The following is a 21,621-nucleotide window of genomic DNA, read 5'->3' on the forward strand; positions in this document are numbered from 1 at the left end:
GTGTAGCATATGTTAGATATTAATCTTGTATGAAATGATTCAGTTGAATTTCATAGATACTTAAAATATACCAACAAAATCACGATTCCCGTTTGGTGATGTTACTACTGGGTTATATGCTTTAAGAATGTAGAAAAAAGTACTTTAACTACTAGTATTAAGTATGGCTTTCTAATATGTAAGTAATATTTCAAAAAAGCAAATTAAGTACCAAAAAGAAAGACTGAAATAATACCCTAACAATTATCAACTGGTGGTGATCCTTTTTCTAGAATGAAATATGAAGATAAACAGTATTCAAGCTCAAAAGTCCTATGAAACAATACAAATTTAATTGGAGCAGAGCAAACACGGACCTCTAAAACATCAGAGGTGGGATCATGTGCGATGGAGCTGTGTGTTCCTTGTCATGATCGGGCAAACGGGAAAATCCGTAGACAATTCAGTGTGAAAATAATGGCCTAACAATTTGTATGAAAAACGTCAGTTTACATTCGACTTAATGATAGATTGTATTTGCTGACAAGGTTATTGTATCGACTATACAATTTGCAAAATGTTTACTTTAACCGAGGCTGTTGATATTCTTGTTTCATCAACTTATTTGTCGATAGCTTGCCTCGTTTTAGAAATTGTTCGTACATAGAGCATACTCTTGCGTATCAAATCAACTGTGAGACATAAACCCCATATGCTAATAATCAGAATTGAACGACTTAGTCAAATTAGCCATCATCGATTACTGGCAAAGAGCAATTTTATGTAAAGTATGTATTGACTAACATATTGTACAGTTAAGCTGAAATTAACACCCAACCAATCATTTTAACTTTCTTACGAAGTTTTTTTCTTACAAACTCAAAAGTTATGATATTAAAACATCTAGATGACACGAAAAATAAACCATTTTCCTTAGACATCAATTACCATATTCTGGTTTCTTGGAATATGTAACCAAAGACCCATCACAGCATTGATTGCTCGAAGCAAGTTTCATGTGTATTTATGAAAAAGAGAAATAATTACAGACTTTGTGTTCCGTTTTGATATCAATTTGATCAGTGGAATTTCGAGCTGCTGGAGACTGAAAGCTCCCCTCGTATATCATAATTATTGGCACACAAGAATAAATACGGGAAACTGCATTCAGTGTAAAATAACACATAACAACGTCATTTGACATCGAAATAACGCCAATTTTGGTTATTATTAGGCCATATTTCTTGTGTCTTAACCAAGATTTCCCTTAAAATGCATGTAAAACCTACAGTACACCTCCAAAGATTTCATGAATAAAACTTTACATAAAATTGTTCTTTACCGGTAATCGATGATGGCTAATTTGATCGAGTCGTTCGATTCTGATTATTAAATAGGGTACTTATTTTTTTGATTTTGCACATAATTATTTGAAATTACAGAGTTACTCCGTAATGATAATAATACAGGGTTGCAATCCATTGGAAATTACACTCTAGAACTGCAAAATGTCACATATAAAGCTCACAAGATGTAGTTTTCTCGTCTTTATAATAACTGTATTTCTGGAAAAGGTGATTTAAGCTACCGTTTTAGGTATATAAGAGTAATAAATTTTCTGGGAAATTAGTTAGATTCCTTGGAGAAGACCTCGAGAACACATTGGAGCTAATGTTGAAATCTCATACGGATTAATTTTGTTTGATCCCTTACTCAAAGATGGAATTACTAATACAGTGTTACTGGAATAACTCGAGGGATTTAATTTTTTATCTTTCAGGATTATTCATTAATTTCTTTTTCGTACTAAGGTAAATTAAAGTTTTAGACTTTTGTCTTGTTGAAGTCACCTTGATAACAACTTCTTGTGCACATCTGTCGAAGGAAAAATACCAAGTAGTATTCTAATAATGCTCTTTGACTTGACAATACCAGGTTGAACCAACCTGGCAACTATCAGTAAAATGTGTTTGTAATAATACCCTATGCAGACTCGTGCTCTTGTGGGGAATTTGTTTACGTGAATAAGCAAAAAGGACACAATGTAGGAAAACGCCCTCATTTGTTGAAGCATTTCCCATATTATATTTTTCACGCCCATTTATTAATGAAACATTTTATTATTTTTTTTCATTGTTTTCTAATCAACGTTCACCCTCGGCCAGAGCCTAAGTCTCTGAAAATAGAAGTTATATAATAGTCTACAGGTACTAAAATTACGGATTTAAAAAAAAATTAAAATTTGTAATTAAGCATCTGAAACATTTTGTATGATCAATCTTTAGTGATTCTATTTTGAAGTGAATTTTAATTCAATAGTTTATAGATTGCATCCTTTTTTTTTCTAAGATTTTTCTTGTGGTCTAATATGATTTGATTTTCCCCCACTTGTATTGAAATGTCATCTTCAAACTTGGAATAATTACATTGTACCCTGTTCTCTAACAGATCTCAGTGAACAGTTTGAATTGTTACATGTATATTTGTAAAGCTCAAGTTCAATGTAATCTCTCCTAATCAAAAACAAAAACTCCTCCCAATCCACTTATAACGATGTGTAGAAATTTTTATTTTTTTTTAATTAAGAACTTATTCCCCCTTATTGATTTTATTGACTTCTTTTCTTTTAAAGGTATCGAATTTTACATGTATTACTAGTAGGCCTATATCTACAAAAGAAATAAAACTCTTTAAATTAAAGTATCAGTCATCAGTATTGTCATATAGCAGTAATTCATCATTTTAAATGAAAGAAAGATATTTAACTTGTCCATGAGCATTCATTCATTAAAATATACATGTACTAAGCAAAATCTTGTGACGCTTTATATTTTTGCATGCATTATTTTTATGAAAGTTGCATTTGTTGAACATGTTTGACAAAGAGATAATTAAAACATCTAACTAGACACATTACAATAGCGTAACAATGTGAACCAGATGCATCATATCATTGAATATAGACCAAAAATAATGAAATAAAATAAACTGTTATTTCCAATAACACCTTCCTGATTTATGGAAAAAAAAACTAGTTCTTGAGAGATACAATGGTTAAAATCTTAGTAATACTCAGTAATTTAATTAAGATTATTCGAGATTTTTGATAAAATCCCAATATAACATTTTTACTTAAAAGATTTCCAGTCTCATAACGTTACTGATTCAAAACATTAAAAAAAAAATTGTTCATTATATATGTTGATGTCATTTTGTATCGATATGATTTATCAATACTGGCTGCTACATTGAGATTTACTTATAAGTTAAGTAAATGCTTGGTCAGATTATCATTTGATTATGGAACTAAAAAGGATATATATTTGTAAAAATTTCCCATTTGGTTGAGTTTTTTTTTTAATTTCAGATTTTAAAACAAAAAATGGATGAATAGACTAATGATTATCCATTCTACACTCTATACACAAACTACTAGGGCCACAATCTAATCAAGTACGACCTCATGTTATCTATTGTTTAGTTTGAACATATTTTATTATAAAAAAAATATATACAAATAGGATTATGCAAAAGAAAGATCTTTTAATTTTTAATTTTTTTTATATAGATCAAAGTTTAAATATTAAATAGCGTAAATGATCGCAAAAATAAGTGGATCAGTTATTTCTATGAGTTACATAAACGATAGACAAATTTTGTTGGAATCACTAAAAATGAAATGCTTTAAATATATAAATGGTTTTAGATATTTTCTTTTCCAAAAATCCATTTTGATCTATATGAAATTGTTTTGATGGTAAACTGCAAATGAAATAAGTTATGTTGGACGATAAAAATCATCGTTCGTTAATTTTTTTTTACTACTTTATTAAAATTATGAAATATATAAAAATCAGGAAAACAATTCTTTATTTTCGTATCCATATTACATGAAAATCGGCTATATGAAAAAATCATTTCCAAAGAAGAAGAATTTTTATTTAGTTTACACACCGAAAGCATCACGACGTGTGAACGACAATATCTGATAAGTTGGAGCTCATGATATTTACAAATGAACCGAGGTCAGACAATCAGTAAACGGATTTAATTGCTGAATTTTAAGCCGAACTGACATTTTGAATACCCACTTAAATGGTTGACCGTTGACCATAAAAATAAATTTCTCACAGTATATTCAAATTTAAAATCAATTACGTATTTATCGCTCACGAATACGATCGCTATTGTTGTAATATAGTTTCATAAAATGTCACTGCAATTTTAAAGGAAAATTCAGAAAAAGGCTTACTAAGTCACTGATTGGAATATAAAAGTATTTTATTTGCTTCAAACTTTAAAGAACTATTGGTCAATGGCAAAATTGCATATCATTGATGAGATGCACATCTGGTCCTCGCTTGCCTTTAATTTTTTTATTTGATGAACCTAATTTTAAACGATGCTTGTTGTGCATTGACGGGAAAATCCTTTCACCCACTGGGAATAAATGAAAGTGATAAAGAGCGGTAATGAATTTCGCGGCAGGGATAATGAAGAGTCAATTGTTCATAATAGAGCGATAAAAAATCAAAAGCATATTGCTATAGACTAACGTCATATATGGGAATAAAGTAGAAAAATCTGTGTAACGTGTATGGTTATCTTTCTAAAAATAAAACAGCTCTTTTTTTTTTTTTTTAATTTTTGTTCATTTTTTTTATTCAAAACAATCCAAACACTCATATAATTTTTAAAAAAAATATTTTATTTGAAAAAGCATAGTCTAAAAAATAATCCACCCGTGTTTATAAGGACGATGAAAATACAATTTGCGTGTAGTCAGTTAATGGCCTGTTATCCAGATTCTGAATTCTGAATTCAGATCAGTTCTTACATGTACATTGTATTTGTTTTATTGATATGGCAAATTTTCTTATCCACGCTCATCTCGGCTGTCCAACCTTCGATTCAGATTTATTCCTCTTGTTGATTACTGAGAAATTCTCTTTAATTATTAAAAAGAAATGAGATCAGTCACGTGTTTATACGTCATCTTTCTCAAATACAATCCGGTTTTATTAAAAGCAATGCAAAAATAAAATCTCTTGTGCATCGTTATATATATACATATATATATATATATAGAGAGAGAGAGAGAGAGAGACATTGTAGATGTACATGTATATTTTAGCTGATCTACTAGTATTTTAGACTAGGAGTATGTTTGAATATCACTTTCTTAAACACTTATCTAAATTTAATATACATTTTTTTTATGTTTCGTGAATAATATATTGTATATATGTTGTAACATAAAAGTATATTCGTGGATAAGAAATATTACCGTATCAAATGCAAACAAATACAAGAAAGTCATCGGCTGGATGTCTGGCGGTATATATATATATATATATATATAAAGAAAGAAAGAAATTGAGAATCAAAATCACGTTAAAGATCTTTTGAGATAAGGTCATTTTAATGGTGCATGGTTCTAGACCTTTTGTAATTCCATCCACCCGATAAAGTTAAAATGTACAATATGACACACTGATGACTTTATTTTTTTATATTTTAACTAAGATACAAACAACATTTGGGAGCTACTTGTACAATTCTGAACGTGGAGCACATGGTTTCCCTCACAATCGGAATAGCATGTACATGTACATTGTGCTTAAGTTCAATAAGTAACCTAAGTAATCTAGAAGCATTATTGCTCTTGGGAGAATGTTCAATGGGTTATTTTAAAAAATTGCATTGTAACACTTTACCTCAGAAAAAGGATTTTATAATTCTATCAATGATTCTAGTTTTAAAAAAGAAAAAAAATGTAGGATATTTAGTTAAGAGAGATTTTTTGCATGATGAGGGCCCAGCGTGTTTGTATGTTCTTTCGAAGTCTTAAATGAATCGTACAGACTACATGTACATGTACATGTATATAGATATCTGGAATAACTTGGTCAAAGTAAGATTAATGGTGATTGGCTGATTTACAGCGCCATTTTAGTGTCACGATGGTCACACTTTTTTCCCAACTTCCAGACAAGCCGAACATGACGCTAATGTCAAAAGAATTGCATCATGTCAAGATGAATTACGTGTTCTGGATGATAATTGTATCAGCGGTCCATTCATTATGCGGTCTTAGTATTTAGGTTTAAATATGTCATAAGCGGCCACGTGTATTCTCTCAAAATCCGTTTTTATTTCTCATTTTGATCTAAGCGACCCTTGTTCCACTGACTGCAATGAATAATGCTGACTTAATGTAACGACCAATGGCGCAGTCGCCGCTCTGGATGAGACGGTTGATGGGAGGGTATCAATTACAGACCCTAATGAACTGCTATTTTCCACCTAAGTTGTTATTATAAAGTGAATATTGGACAAAATTAATGAAAAATATTAAAGGAAATGATTGTTTGCGTGAGTCTGGCGGAAAGGAGCATCTTTCTTGTGGATTGATATTGGTTTCAAGTTGGAGCTAAAAAATGGCATTTCTTTATTACCATTGACTCTAAGAATTATTCTTAGAATTAAAAGAAGACTGATTGTCCAGTCCTTCCCTGCAAGTTGTCAGTTTGAAGGACAATTAAAGCATTATTGATGCTACTGTATTAGTCTTATAAATATAAAGTACAAAGTCCCATGACCAGTTTTACCATATACAGGCATTTCTTGATAATTATTTGAGCAGTATCATATCTCTTTGTACTTTTAAAATGTAACCCCCCCCCCCGCCAAATACAATTATTGTTTCAAGCTTTCAAACGCCATGAAAGTGAATCCAGATCCCCCACATACATGTACATGTACGTACTCTATCTATTTCATTAAGCTGTGACATTTATTTTCAAGACAAAAACATTTAGATGCTACAGAATACTATTCTTCGAAAAACTTTCTGTACTACTGTATTTTTTTTGCAATATCACTCGTAACATTAATCGATAACAATATCATTTCATCAGCAGATAAAGCGTATGAATATTTGTATAAATTTTCAAGAAAAAAATATTTTCAATTGCATGTTATTAATTTTACATAATTGAAGCAATGATTCTGGTAACCTGTTTACAATCATTTCAACAGTTTTGGATAACTTCTATCAAATGATTTAGACTTTTCTTTGAAATGCATGAAAATCAGATTGGTTAAAAGATTTTTTGGCCAGGTAATTCTTAGTGATTCAAGTTCGTAAATCTTGATTTTGAATTACTGTTAATTTGACCTAGACATTTTTTTCCAGGGAGGGAGAGGGTCCACCCAGTCAAAATAATTCCAACCCAGAAATTTTTTTCGAAAAAAAGAAGCCCAAACGTGAATAAAGCTATTTCTTGTGTGTGTGTTTAGATGGAGGGAGTGCCAAGATTTCGGGAGGGGTTCCAAGGTAATTTTTTATTTGCTGCAGTATATACATTTAGTATCTCCACAAATTCCAGGGGGTCAGACTTCCCTCCCTCTAGATCCGCGCATGATTCGGGTAGACCATACCCTAAATGTTTAAGCTTATACCGTATATTATTTCTCTGTGGGAATCAATGTCAAAATTTTAGATGTTTCCCATTCTTATATGTAATATAAATAATTATAATTTATACCTAGATAGACTTTATACTGAATGAAATAAAAACAATCGAGTTTTTGTATTGATCAATGCTACGTCATTGATGTGGGTACAAAGACAGATGCTTGACCTTTTAAACATTTTTTAACCTCTATAAACTGTGTCACAATTCGCCTCTCTTTAAAAAAGATCAAAATTTTAAAAGCATAGTAAATAGAAGATATAAACGCCTATGGTTCTCTTGGCTTTTGGTCGCACCCAGTACTGAGAATTCTAAAAAAAATATTTAATGGAAAATTAAATAAGTATGAGTAATTTAATAATGCAGATATACAGATTGCTCTATTAAAATACAAATCTTAAAGGAATTTTTAGCAGAAATAACATAATTATTTGTTATCACATTTTTGCTGTGAATATATATATATAGTTGTGTGTCTTTTGATGTACATTCACAGAGAGTGTCGACTTATTTCACGTCTCTTGATGTTTTAGACTGAGAAAGAAACTCTACTGAGATATTCTGAAATAATTAAATCTTTAATATAACAAATCTGTCAATAACTCTTGTATGAATGAAAAATAATACATTATATACGAATTAATCAGAATAGAATTTTCCTATCTACACAAATTTCGGTTCTCTTCATTATATAATTTTATGCTTAGAATTTTTGAAAACACGTGGATTTATCTTCTTTTTTTTTTATATTTTGAATACATTTATTTCACTATCTTCAAAACCACTAGAATTTGAAGAAAAATATTATTGTTAATATATCAGAAACTATAACATATGTGAGTAAACCTGACCATTTTACACCCATTATCAGTCATGGGGTAAAGGCGTGGTTTTACTGTTATAGGTTGTGAATTAAAAAGGGTAGATTGGATAATACAGTATGTAATTATTTTATGCTTGTTAGTTATATAAAACACAAGATAAAACAAGTCTCGTGTTAATTTCATTTTGCCACATACAAATATAATTTAGCACGTTGTGTAACCGAGTTGAACATCTACCTGCATTAACAATACAAATAATTTTATATGTTGCAAATTAACTGAAACATATTGTAAATTTTGATTCTAATCGATGGTTGTAAATACTATGTTACATTGTAACAATAATGCAACTATGAAACAGATAAAAAAAATCCACAAAAGTGAAATAAGGAAAATATTCTATTGATAATTTAACAGCTCTGCTTGGTATGCCAAATACGTGTACCATCCAGGTATCATCAAGTGCCCAGTTACTTTCTAACCAAGTGTCCAGTTACTGCCTCACCAAGTGCCCAGTTACTTTCTAACCAAGTGTCCAGTTACTGCCTCATCAAGTGTCCAGTTACTGCCTCGCCAAGTGCCCAGTTACTGCCTCACCAAGTGCCCAGTTACTGCCTCACCAAGTGCCCAGTTACTGCCTCACCAAGTGCCCAGTTACTGCCTCACCAAGTGCCCAGTTACTGCCTCACCAAGTGATCCTTATCACTGATGATGCAGTCAAATCACAAATGCTAATTTGAGAAAAAAATCTGCTTATTCCCCTTTAAGCTTTGCTCACCCCCGTGCCCGATTACTAAATGTAGTGAAATATATGGAGATAACGAACAGTATTCAAGCTCAAAAGTCCATAATACAATACAAAATAGGAGCAGAGCAAACACGGACCTCCAAACATCAGAGGTGGGATCAGATGCCATGGAGGAGTGAGAATCCCCTGCCGACCGGTCACACCCGCCGTGTGCTCCTTGTCATGATCGGGAAATAACGGAAAAATCCGTCGACAATTCAGTGTGTAAATAATGGCCTATTTTCAATTAGTATGAAAAACGTCAGTCAGCATTTGACTTAATGATAAATTGTATTTTCTGACAAGGTCATTGTATCGACCATAGAACTTACGAAATGATGACTTTAAACGAGACAGCTGATATTCTTGTTTCATCAACTTATTTGTCAATAATTTACCTCGTTTTAGAAATTGTACATACGTAGAGCATGCTCTTGCGTATCGAATCAACTGAGAGATATATACCCCGTATGCAGGTGATGAAGGAATATTGCTGCATAAGTAAGGGAAGTTGACGATTGAAAAGTTAAAGTCATCACGTTTATCATAAAGCTTGGTTGTTAGATTACCATTAACGTCTTTTTCAAGTAAAATATCCAAATATGAAACAGATGTGTCAGACTCTGTGGTATCTTTTATCTCAAGCTCACCAGGATATATCGTATCGACGTAAGAATGAAAACAGCCATTGTTAATTGACAGTACGTCGTCGATATATCTAAATGTCGAGTTGAACGCCACAGCAAGTGTTTTCTTCTTTTCACGTACAAGATTTTGGACAAATTCTGCTTCATATGAATACAAAAAAAGGTCTGCTAATAACGGGGCGCAATTGGTACCCATAGGTATTCCAATAGATTGTTGGAAGACCTGGTCTCCAAAAACCACATAGGTATTGTCAATCAGAAACTCAAGCATCTTTTTAATGTCAACTTCAGAGTACTTGTGTGTACAATCAGAATGTTTTTTAACAAAATAATTTTGCAAATGACCAATGACAAGGTAAGTATATTTACGAGTTCCATTTTTATTGAAAAAGCAGCTGTCAATGATATCAAAAAGCCTGGACTTTAATTTATCGTGGGGAATGGTTGTGTATAAAGTTGAAAAGTCGTAAGTTTTTAAGCTGTTGATTTTGGTAAAATCTTGTGATTTCAAATTTTCCAAAAGTTCCTTGGAATTTTTAAGTATCCACATCTGATTTACACCACTTCTCGAATATATTGTTGTACAGTACTCTTGAAGTTTCTCCTTCACCACTGTTAATATCTTAGTGAGGAGTAAAGATAGAGGCTTGGTTGAACATTTACTGGAACCCGCTATGTATCTTTGTTTGTAAGGATTTTTTTATGAAGTTTCGGAATCCAATATAAATATGGTAATTCGAATTCATTTTGGTTGTTTGGAATATTAAAAATATTCAAAACTGACATATGATTTTGAAGAATTTCTTCCTTAGAAAGGGAACTATGAGTGTAAGTTGGATTACCACTTGTAGAATTAAATCCAAGTTCCTCTAAAATACATTTAATATAATGAGCCTTACAAACAAAGACAATGTTGTTACTTGCTTTGTCAGCAGGGACCAGTACGTACTGATCATGTAATCTATCTAATGTAGCTAAAGTTTTCATGCATGATATATCAAGATATTCTCAACCATATTGTCCATGTAAATCTCCGGCACATAATCTGGATACACAATTAATGGACATGCAAAATATGTTTTACATACACGTAACTCTCTTCTATAAGTCCGTGAAATTATTTGAAATTGAGCCAAGTACATATAGAAATTATTTAGCATCACTGTAATAGGACTTTTAGACTAGTTTTTCGAATGATATTCTTTTTACATATTTTATTGTGGACTGCCAATATCAAATACAGGATGTAGATTGAGGGTGTTGCATAAATTTTCCTAGTGTGGCTAATAACTGAATTTGTCAGGCTATTTGAATAAACAATGAGGAAAGTTTAGTACCTTTATATTGATTATCTCGTACATTACCAAAATAATTTTCTCACTGCTTACAGCTCTTTCTTCCAATGTCTTCGCCCGCCTGAAATGTAAATCAGAACGTGTTTGTGCTTTTATATAATCTTATTTATTTCACAATTTTGCTATATTCCATGTAAGGTAAAAAGAACTAGAAACGATTTTTATGTGGAATACGTGTATCTAAAATACTCTCGTGGTATTCCCGTGTCTCACGGAGTAAATATTCAATAATAATATTATTAGGGATGTCAATTTTGTCCATAATTCATATTCGAATATTCAATGAAAGTATTCGAATATATTCGAATATTCGATAAAATAAATAAATCTGTTTTATTTTAAATATGCATCATCCTACTCTCATAAAAGGTTTAGCGTAGGTATACTTATATTGGAAGTAAAATTGTATGGAGACATTTGTAGGTGAATAATAAGAAATCCCATTTGATATTTGTCAATGTTTGAAATAAATAATTGATTTAAATGTAGAAAAGTATAATTTTAACAAATGAAACGTGTATTCATAGTTGCTCCAACTGAGGAACCAGTCGTCTTACAAAAGGCAAGATAGTCGTAACGGTATACTGTTCAGATTTCAATACGTGTAATAAATTACAATTATCTGCCTAATAAGAGATATGATTATAATCTTTGATACAATGTAAACAAATATTTCCATAGACAATTTTCCTAGGTAATTAACTAATTTCCCGATAATGAATATAAAATTCAGGATTATGTACAACCCGATATAATCAAGTAATTTACACATTTATTCTGAAATTAAACCCTTTACAATATTAATTACAGATTAATTCTATCAGACATTGATTCAATGATCAATTAATTTTATTTTGATAAGTATACTCTTTACGCCTTTTAGACATTCTTAGATTTCATTTTTGTCCTCGATTCTAGATCCGATCGTATCTAACTAATAAAAACTATGAAAGTACGTTTTGTATTATACATAAAGCATTTTTGTACAATTCTTTAACACCTTACTCAAAACAAAATACATGTAATTTAGTAAATCTATAAGAAAGTAGTGAAAGAAATCAGGCGATCGAAATTGATCGCTAGTAAATTAAACAGGGATAATTCCAGCACTGTTCTAATCAAAATTTATTAATCACAGTACTTCTTTTTATGAAATCTGAAAAACACCGAATATTCGAATCTTAAATTCATATTCGAATATCAACTCATCGAATGAATATTCGAATGTTCGAATATTCGTTGTCATCCCTAAATATTATAATTAAATTTATTTTTTAATCAAAATTAACAATGTTTATAATTAAAATTGTGTTTAGCTAACATCTGCTCCAGTATTCATCCAAATATGCAACATATATTGAACTTAAAGGATTTCATTTTGAAATGTATTGGTTTTCATCTCACAGTGAACTTTAAGATTTATTTTTACTACTGAATTTTTAGTGACGACATTTCAATATTTCCTATAATTTACATTAATTAGCAAGTATTACAAATAGAAATTTGCGTCAGTCTCTCCGTTCTGCCTTCTGAACTAATTTATTTTTGTAAATAATAATTTTTATGTTTGAAAGAATTCTGTGATTTTTGTTCTTCTCTAAAACTAAAACTTCACTTTTTCGCAGTCAAAAATACCACTGAATATTCCTTTAACAGATATAAAGCACTTCTACGCTTAAACCTCAAAACATAGGATCATAAAAATACTACATGTACTGCTTGTTCTTTTCACATTGTGAATATTTTACACTTATTTACAAACATAGTGTATATTTTTACACTTATTTACACAGTGTATATTTTTACACTTATTAACAAACACCGTGAATATTTTTACTCCTATTTGAAATTGTTCTCTTTTTGATGGATATACATGTAATTTTAGAATGCTGTTTACTCTCTCTCTCAGGTATAAAACAACCTTCCTGCAAATAATATCAAATTCATTATTTCATTTTGATTTTGACATTAAAGGTATATATTTCTTTAATTCCTTTTTTTTTTAAATTTTACATATCTGTATTGTTAGTTTTTGTTCTCAGTATCTGTCTCTCATATGGTACATTTCCAGAGAGCGGAGGATAGAAGTGAAATCATAGGTAATTACTGTTAAATGACTCCAAATTACCATTTACTGGCAAAATATTTCCTGCAGCGAAGACTATGCCAATTTCAGCCTATTTAGATGCGATGGCAACGAAAATTATACAAGAGAAATGATTTTATTTTGCATGATTAAGTTCATTTCCAAAACGGATTAGATGTGCTGAAATAAAAGCACGAGTTTCTTTGATATCATCGAGTTTTATCTTGTTTATAAAATATAAAGAAGCCTTTTAAATCAAAACATGCTCATTGCCTTATTGGACTGAAAGTTGTATTTCAACTGGTATTCAGATTGTTATTTTAGACTGAAAATACCAATCATATCCCGATATTTCATCAACACGGCTTCTTATTCGGTAATGTGTCTATAGTAAACATTTCCTAGAAAATCAAATTTGATAGAATAATGATGAAAATGTTATGATTTTTATTTTAAAGTTCAGTTAAAAAAGCAATCATTTTTCAGAAAATCTCTAATGTTACTGTTATCGCTCCTCAGCTTTTATAATTTTGTCGAAGAATTTTTTTATTGAAGTATTGTGTATAATTCTAAATGGTGGTTTTTCCTGTATGTATAATACTACATGTATTATAAGTCATTTGAATTGATGATATCACAATTTTCGGTATAAATTCTTTTGAAACATTTTGCAAGAAGTTTAGAAATCATAAGATATTAAAATCTTGGGGGGGATATTTTGGGGGGTATATTACGAAGAGATACAGAAACGATATTCGAGGAACGCGTCGTTGGGGGAGGGGGCGGGGGGTGACCAGCATAATTTAATAGCAAATTTATTTAACTTTATGACATATAACTAATTTATCGGATTAAGAAGGAAACGATTAATTTATCAAGGAAATACTTTATTTTTAAGGTTCAAATTTTATGAGCTTCAGTGTCAATAAATATTGTTGCCCTCTTCATTTTTAATTTCTTTGTATTAAATAATGATAAAAAAAAATTGTACCGAAATTTAAATTTCTTAATTCTTCGCTATTGCAAAATTTTCTTACTCTAGTACATTTCTGGATTTTATTCTATGATAACATGTACAACTTCATAAATATCAAAAATCATTTTTTTTCCTCCAAAAATGGTTACTTTATCTTCAGTTGCTTTATATTCGTCAAATTTTACTTCTTGGAATTGTTAATATTTCAACTTCAGATAGTTTACAAGGACTGCACTTCTAAGTACCAGCTGTTTGACATATATCTGAAAGAAAGAGAACAGAAAAACACTTTGAATTCTTAAAAAGAAGATTATAATATCTTATCGATCTCATTCGAAAGTCGATGAAAGAATTTCACTCTCAAACAACCTTGCGTGTAACTGATCCTTTAACCGCGGGGAGGCGTGAGAATGAAGAAACGCCAGCTTCTGTTCCGAAATGGAAACAAAAAGAGTTTGAAATCTGACAGTTTTTAGTGTTGCAATAAACATACTAGATTCTCTGACGTCTGACAGCAGCTTACTATCTATACCCCTCTAACCTGTAATTTGTACGAAGGCTCTATGAGAACTTCTTTTTCTTCGGGGAGGTGATATTGTTCTCAGAAGAGGCCCGTATTAGGGGATAATGTAAAAGAACTATCATTTTTTTCTTTTTGAAGCAAACACAAAATTTAAAATATTTAACTGATATGTTTCACTTTGGGTTTAAAATGTTTTATTTTCATCAAATTCCGCGCAAGTCCTTCAACTATTTTCTTCTAAGATCATAAGATGTATAACTCTATCTTTATTTGATAAATTGTTATACTCGATTTTTTTTTTTTTTTTTTTTTTTACTTATAATAGGATTTTTTATTTCAAGATTGGTGTACATGGTTGGCCTTCTTTTGCTGTGTCTTTGGAGAAAGGGCTAACTGACAAAGCCTGAAATTAACTTTGACAAAACTGAATATGTTGAACGTCAGAGGGGAACTCAATCATGCCAATTAAGTTGTCCGTGTGATAGATAGAGACTAAATTAATGTTCGTGCTAAGTCATCGCCCGTAACCCTTTTGATGTAATCATCAGATGTCAATTCTATTCACATCTAGCATTCAGTTTGTTCTTTTGATTCATTTATATAACACAGTTAAGGATTTTTTCATATTAGATTACTTTCAAATGATTTGACTTTTGTTAATCAACAATGAGAAATCATAATTTCCAATGGGTGTATGACGAACTTTTTGGACTTTGAGAATTTTTTCCCAGATAATTGGCCCATCTGAAAGGTGTGTGTAAAGAATCTGATACAGATTGCACACAATGAGAAGTAGATAATTCTATAAATAAATAAAAGATCATTAGGAATTCAAAATCTTACAAAACGGCATAGAAGAAATGCGATACGATAGGAAGATGATCGCACTGCAATTACACCTAACCTTTGGCAGACAAGATTTCCTTCCACTTCATTGACTTTTCTGTAATTATCGTTCCATTGTCTATTTCCATCTCGACAAATGCAATATCATTCCATAATTCCAAAGCTCTTATTTCTGGTATACTAAATAGCTTGATACTTTGAACAAAGCGCTTTTTGACCGTAACTGATATTTAAACTTTCTTATAGGAAACACGACATTCCATAATAGAATGAGGTCGTGTTGACCAGATAAAGAGATAACGGATGTGGGTAGAAAAACGCAGAGAGCTTCCTAAACACAAGAATTCAGGGTACCTTGGTCTTATTCTGGTGCTTGATACATATCGTACAAATGAAAAAAAAATTTTAGTTATATTTGCAAGTACCATTTTTGGTAAACTGTGCATAAGAGAAACGGCCATTTCTCTGAAGTCTTAAAAGCAGCACAGCCTCTTTCAAAGCAACATGGGCAGTTAGTATGTAAATTGATTTTGCGAATCGTTTATACAAAGTTCTAATGCATGTTACGGAAGTAGAGAGACGGAATAATTTTGCCTGGGTAGATTTAAGAAATGGCTTGTAGCCCGTGGTGCTTCCCCTCCATTCCTGTTCACGAGCTAAGATTTTTTGGATAAATCAAGGGGTTGGTCTACATTTACATTTCTCTTGTACAATTTATTTTACATTCAAAGATTTCAATTACACCAATTAATGAAATAATCACAAAATCAATTGAAGACGGAAACAGGCCTCGCGCCAATTTTCCGAGAACGTTTTAGTCTGACGTTGGCGCAGCGTGCCGTGACTTCCGGCGTTTCAGGCAAAATGTTATGAAGACACGCAGCTCTTTTAAACAGTTACATGAAAAAACCAATGTTTCCTTTTTGATATTTCATCAATCTCCCGCGCAGATCAATATGATTATAGTAAGCTTAGATTTACGAGATGCTTGAATTTCATGACAAAGCAATTTAAAAGAAATTAATAAGAAAAAAAACACTTCTAGACATTTTGAATGTGTAATGTAACGTCTTGTAATTTACGAGTGAAATAATCAAGCAATTTTGTATAGAGTATTTGCAAAACATTTTTTCTTTCAACTCAATTTAAAAGAAAAAAAATGAATTTATGCTGTTATTCATGTTCAAACATATGCATCCAAATTAATGAAAATAAGAAAAATTCGAAGACCTAGACATACTGGGTTGTATGTCTTTAATTTGTGCTTTGCATTTACGTTTTATAGACACATTCAAAGGCGTAAAGAGACTACAGTACGTCATTCTCATTTCAAAGAAGGATAGAGGCTTTACAATCGCTTGGTTTCGATTACGATTTCTACTGCATACATGTCTATTGAAAATGTAATTACATATGCTACATTTTCCTTGAGGTCGTCTCAGCTATATTCTATGTCATCGACTCGTATCTGAAAAAATAGGCGCTTTTAGAATTCTGAAAAGAAAAAAAAGAAGGTAACAATGCGATGAAATAAGTCATCGCAAACTCATGCATCTTATTTTTAGCAAACTTAAATGTTTTTAGAAATACCCTTTTGTAAAGCTTAGACAAGTCAAGATCTCAAAATATTTTTTTCTCATAATTTTGGAGTTTTTATTGATATTCCATAGCTAATTCTCTTGAAACATTTTTAAAAATTGCAGTTACATTGATCCACCTTTTAAGTTCAATTTTAGATAATACTAGAACATTAATTGTACTCCATCGAAATTTCTCTTTATCAAATCATCATAATCTGATAAATACATAGTTCAAATAGAAAATCTTCAGGCCTTGGGGGATGGAATCCATATTTCTACTCTAAGTCATTCGAGCCTACTTAGGTCAACGCAGATTTTTCAATCAGCGGAATGCAAGAAATGCAAAGAATGGTATAAAATTAATAGAATTTTCAATAAACCCTTGTTTTAATATGAATTTTAATTCTTGTAGTGTAAAGCGTAATTTTGCCATTGGTGTTAGCAATGTAATTTCAAAACTTCTTAGAAAAAGTAACCTGTAACGAGTAGAGCTGAATCTGAGATCAAAATATCATCATGTATCGCGATACATACATATATATATATATATATATATATATATATATATATATATATATATATATATATATATATATATATATCTCAAAGAAACTCAATTCACTTTTATAAGGATACCAACTTCCGCTCCAATCCGTGGTTGAACTCTCGACCTAAGGAAACTGTCTCCTAACAGTACAGGACCAGTGTCTTAGACCGCTCGTCCATCTAGGCAAGTCAAAAAACTTCCTTTCGATGCCGATGGAATTCTCGCAGCTCCACCCTGCACTACACGGTCATTGAGAATGGAAGTGAGGTACAGTTGTTTGGACAATAGTTTTATTAGTGGATCGTTACCGATACACATTGTAATGAAATTTATTTTTTAATTTATAAACGTGAATTTCAAAAGTGCTTTCTATATTAATATTTCTCCACTTAGGGCAGTTATGTTAGTTTAAGAGTTGTTGTAAAAATGTGCTGTATTTTTAGTTCCAAAACAAATAAATTTGAAAATTGAAGTTAATTTTTTTTTATTCATTGTACCGGTATGTTTTAAAATGCATTTATAATACCAATAAATTAAATATAACCTTTATAACGAGCTTGAATTATGAAAACTGCAAGTAAATATAAAAAAAGGCAACCGGATATCCAACTTCAATAAACTTTGCAAAGATTAAGCACATTATGAGTGACATTTAAACAAGGCAAGCAGGCTCAGAAGCACTACTGACATTTTAATTTAACTAGGATATGCTGACTTCAAAGTCCAGCATCGGGCTTTTATTCGTCCCTTATGTACAGAACATTATCCAAACTATATAAACACATATCTTGACCTTAAGAATGGTTTTTAAAAGCTTTTTTATACTACGAGGGTTGTTTGGAAAGTTTGTGGACTACCGTTATATCTTTTTTACTCAACGTCATCTTATATCCAAATTTAGAAGAAAAATTTCAACAGTAAATTCAAATGATGTGTATTAAAAAAATTTAAAATATCGTGGTTTATTTCAAACTTATTTAGACTTTAAAAATGCGAAAATCGGATCACGGAGCAGGTCAAAATTTTGCACTGTAAATCCAAACACTAAATAATGTCTGAAGTCATATCTTATGTAAAATGACACAAAAAGGGAAAAAATCTACACATTCAAATATAAGAATTGTTTCATCGTTTCTTATTCCAAATTATGTCTTAATATTTTGCTTTGTTGAAAAGAAATCAATTTCAGAAGATAGGCAGTCCTCATTGAAAAGGGCAAAAAAGATGACGTCGTAGAACGTCACGGAGCAGCAGTTAACCATATAATTTTGTGTTGTACTCTGGAAAACTTCAGAAAAAAACTCTAAAAATACCGGAGAAAGTAGGAAATATGTTAAAAGCGGGCCATGCATTTGTGTGTACATGGTACAAGTGGTATTTGAATGATAGACTACTCTGCTTAGACGATGGTGATCTGTGAGAAAACGGATTATCTGTAAAAATCTTATCAAAAACATTGAAAAGTTAGTGACGTCATGCTAAGAGTTTGGCGCTTCAAAGATGCTGATCTTGTGAAAGCACACTTGTGCAGTGAAAAAAATAAAACATTGACAAACAAAATGATGCAACTAGAACAATTGTTAGCAAAATAGATTTCAAGTGATAGAGAAACGTTTTTAATGAGTGCACTGGTATCTGGCAATACTGTGTGAAATGTATAGGGATAGTATTTTTGAGAACCTCATGTCGGTATGTTTTTGACGTTTGTTGTTGAGTTTGCTCCGTGGTTACAAAACGTTTTGATTTTAAAATTAAATAACATGAATTCTATTAAATCATATGGAATGAAACTACACACTTAAACGAAATAATATTTTTACATATGATAAGGAGCTCATTTTAAATTTTTTGAAGATAGTATAACGAAAATTGGCATAGTCCACGAACTTTCCGAACAACCCTCGTACATGCACATAGCATACATTTTTCTACTGTATATCAGCAAAATATAACCTTGGTAAGGGTGTGACAATCGCACTAGATATCAACATGTCACGGTTTTGTATGACAGTCAATCTGTTTGTACTCTTCTTCATTTTTTATTTTCTTCATTAATTACGTCATTCTATCATATATTTATTTTCATCTATATTTTAATTTCTTATTCTATTGCATTTCAGAATAACACCTATGTTTACTATCACATTCAATATTTATTTATTTATTGTCTATAATCAAAATACATCTATATTAATTTTTTAATGTGTCATTACTTTTCCTCATACATGTATTTCTTTTGCTTATTAAAAAAACCCCTCTGTTCTAGCATGATTTTATAATATGGCCTTTAGAATTTTAAAAGTCACTTCGTTTTGTAAAGTTCTGTAAATTACAAGGTACTAACGATGTATATTTGCCAGTCTTGAATTTCCATGTTTTTCTTCAAGAATTAAATTTCTTTTTTAACATTCATCCGAAGACTTCATCATTTTCACTTCATCCATTTTTTTAAAATCATTATTCCCATTTTGTTTCAACTCTTCAATGAATGATGATCATCAATTTTTTAAAGCTCTATTAATAGAGATCTATTATGCTCCTTTCAATTTTCCTGACGTATAATTTTTGCAGTTTATTTTGCTTCTCGGGAATACACGTATTTTTCGTCTGAAGTTTCGAACAAATTATGTGCTCTTATTCTTTCAATTATCTTCGTCGTTAGGAAAGTCTGTGATGGTCGAATCTTAGATAACCTCCATTGATAAGTCTTACCAAAATCTCTCAGACCCTATTTCTATCGTCTATTTTCTTTAAGGTGATGTATAATTTGTTCTTTTTAAGAACTTTTATCACAGAGTTTGGGAGTCAGTCTGGGAATACAAAAATTGACCGTTTTGATATACTAAGTTATTATATTACATATAGTATGTTAAAATGAGGAACTGAATTGAAATTAATTTAATTTGAATTAATTCTTTTTACGAATACAAAGAATCATTTTTACAATATACAAAATTATACCCACACGAAGTCTTGGTTCCAAGAGGATAAAATATACGTCCTTCCTAAAAAACAAAAACCACACTGAGATTCAATATCACAAGGTACAGTTAAAGTAAAAAAAAGTAAATATATAAGGAAAATTAAAAAAAAAAAACAAAAAAAAAAACTTATACAATAGGCGGTACGTAAGACTTGAAAAGCACTTTCATAAAGTAAAGTTATTGGTATTCAAATTTAATTAAAACAATTTAAAAAAAAAAAAACTTGTAATAAATATATTAATAAAAATCGTTGATTCATCATCAATCCAAGCACCTATTTTAATCGTCAGCAAAACGTAACTTGCTATGAAAGAGAAACTACAGACGTACTGCGCTACAATACATTCAAGAAGTGGTCTAAATCTTTTGTGGATTCTCAAAAACTACTAAGAGATTTTAGAAAATTTGAAATGAGAATTTGAAATTGGAAGATAACGAGCAGTGGTCATTCTCAAAAGTCCATACAAATTATGTGCAGAGCCAATACGGACCTCTGAAAACAGAGGTGGGATCCAGTGCCATGAGGAGTTAGCCCTTTCAGCGGGTCACACAAGCCTTGTGCTCATTGTATATAATGATTAGGTATATGAAAAAAACGTAATAAATTCAGTGTCAAAATAATGGTGTAATAATTTGTATGAAAAACGTCAGTCAAAATCCGACTTAATGATAGATGGATTTGCAAAAAAGGTCATTTCCTCGACAATAGAATTTGTGAAATGTTGACTTTAAACGAGATTGTTGATATCCTTATAACATCAACTTAGTTGTCAATAGCCTGCCTCGTTTTAGAAATTGTCCTTACGTAGAAACTTATTCTTGCGTATTAAATTACCTGGGAGACATATACTCCATATGCAGGTTATAATGGAATATTGCTGCGAAAATAAGGGAAGTTGACAATAGAAAAGTTGAAGTCGTCACGTTTATTCATAAAGGTTAGTTTCAGTTTGCCATCAATGTCTTTCTCTATTAAAATATCCAAGAATGAAACGGTTGTGTTAGTCTT

General features: G+C 30.9%; 1 protein-coding gene and 1 long non-coding RNA gene across 5 annotated transcripts in view; one reads left to right on the forward strand and one right to left on the reverse strand.

Annotated features, from left to right (window-relative positions):
* LOC133188259 (androgen-induced gene 1 protein-like) overlaps window positions 1–21,621 on the reverse strand; it is a 423,009-nt gene that overhangs the window by 162,944 nt on the left and 238,444 nt on the right. The window lies entirely within an intron of this gene.
* Window positions 1,539–18,100, forward strand: LOC133188288 (uncharacterized). The gene is made up of 2 exons (XR_009721280.1): window positions 1,539–1,790; window positions 17,713–18,100. It is a non-coding gene; the product is annotated as an uncharacterized LOC133188288 (long non-coding RNA).

The sequence above is a fragment of the Saccostrea echinata genome, unplaced genomic scaffold (assembly GCF_033153115.1).
Source record: "Saccostrea echinata isolate AGI-Se365-2 ecotype Australia unplaced genomic scaffold, CSIRO_AGI_Sech_v1 ptg000001l, whole genome shotgun sequence".
NCBI classification, from domain to species: domain Eukaryota; kingdom Metazoa; phylum Mollusca; class Bivalvia; order Ostreida; family Ostreidae; genus Saccostrea; species Saccostrea echinata.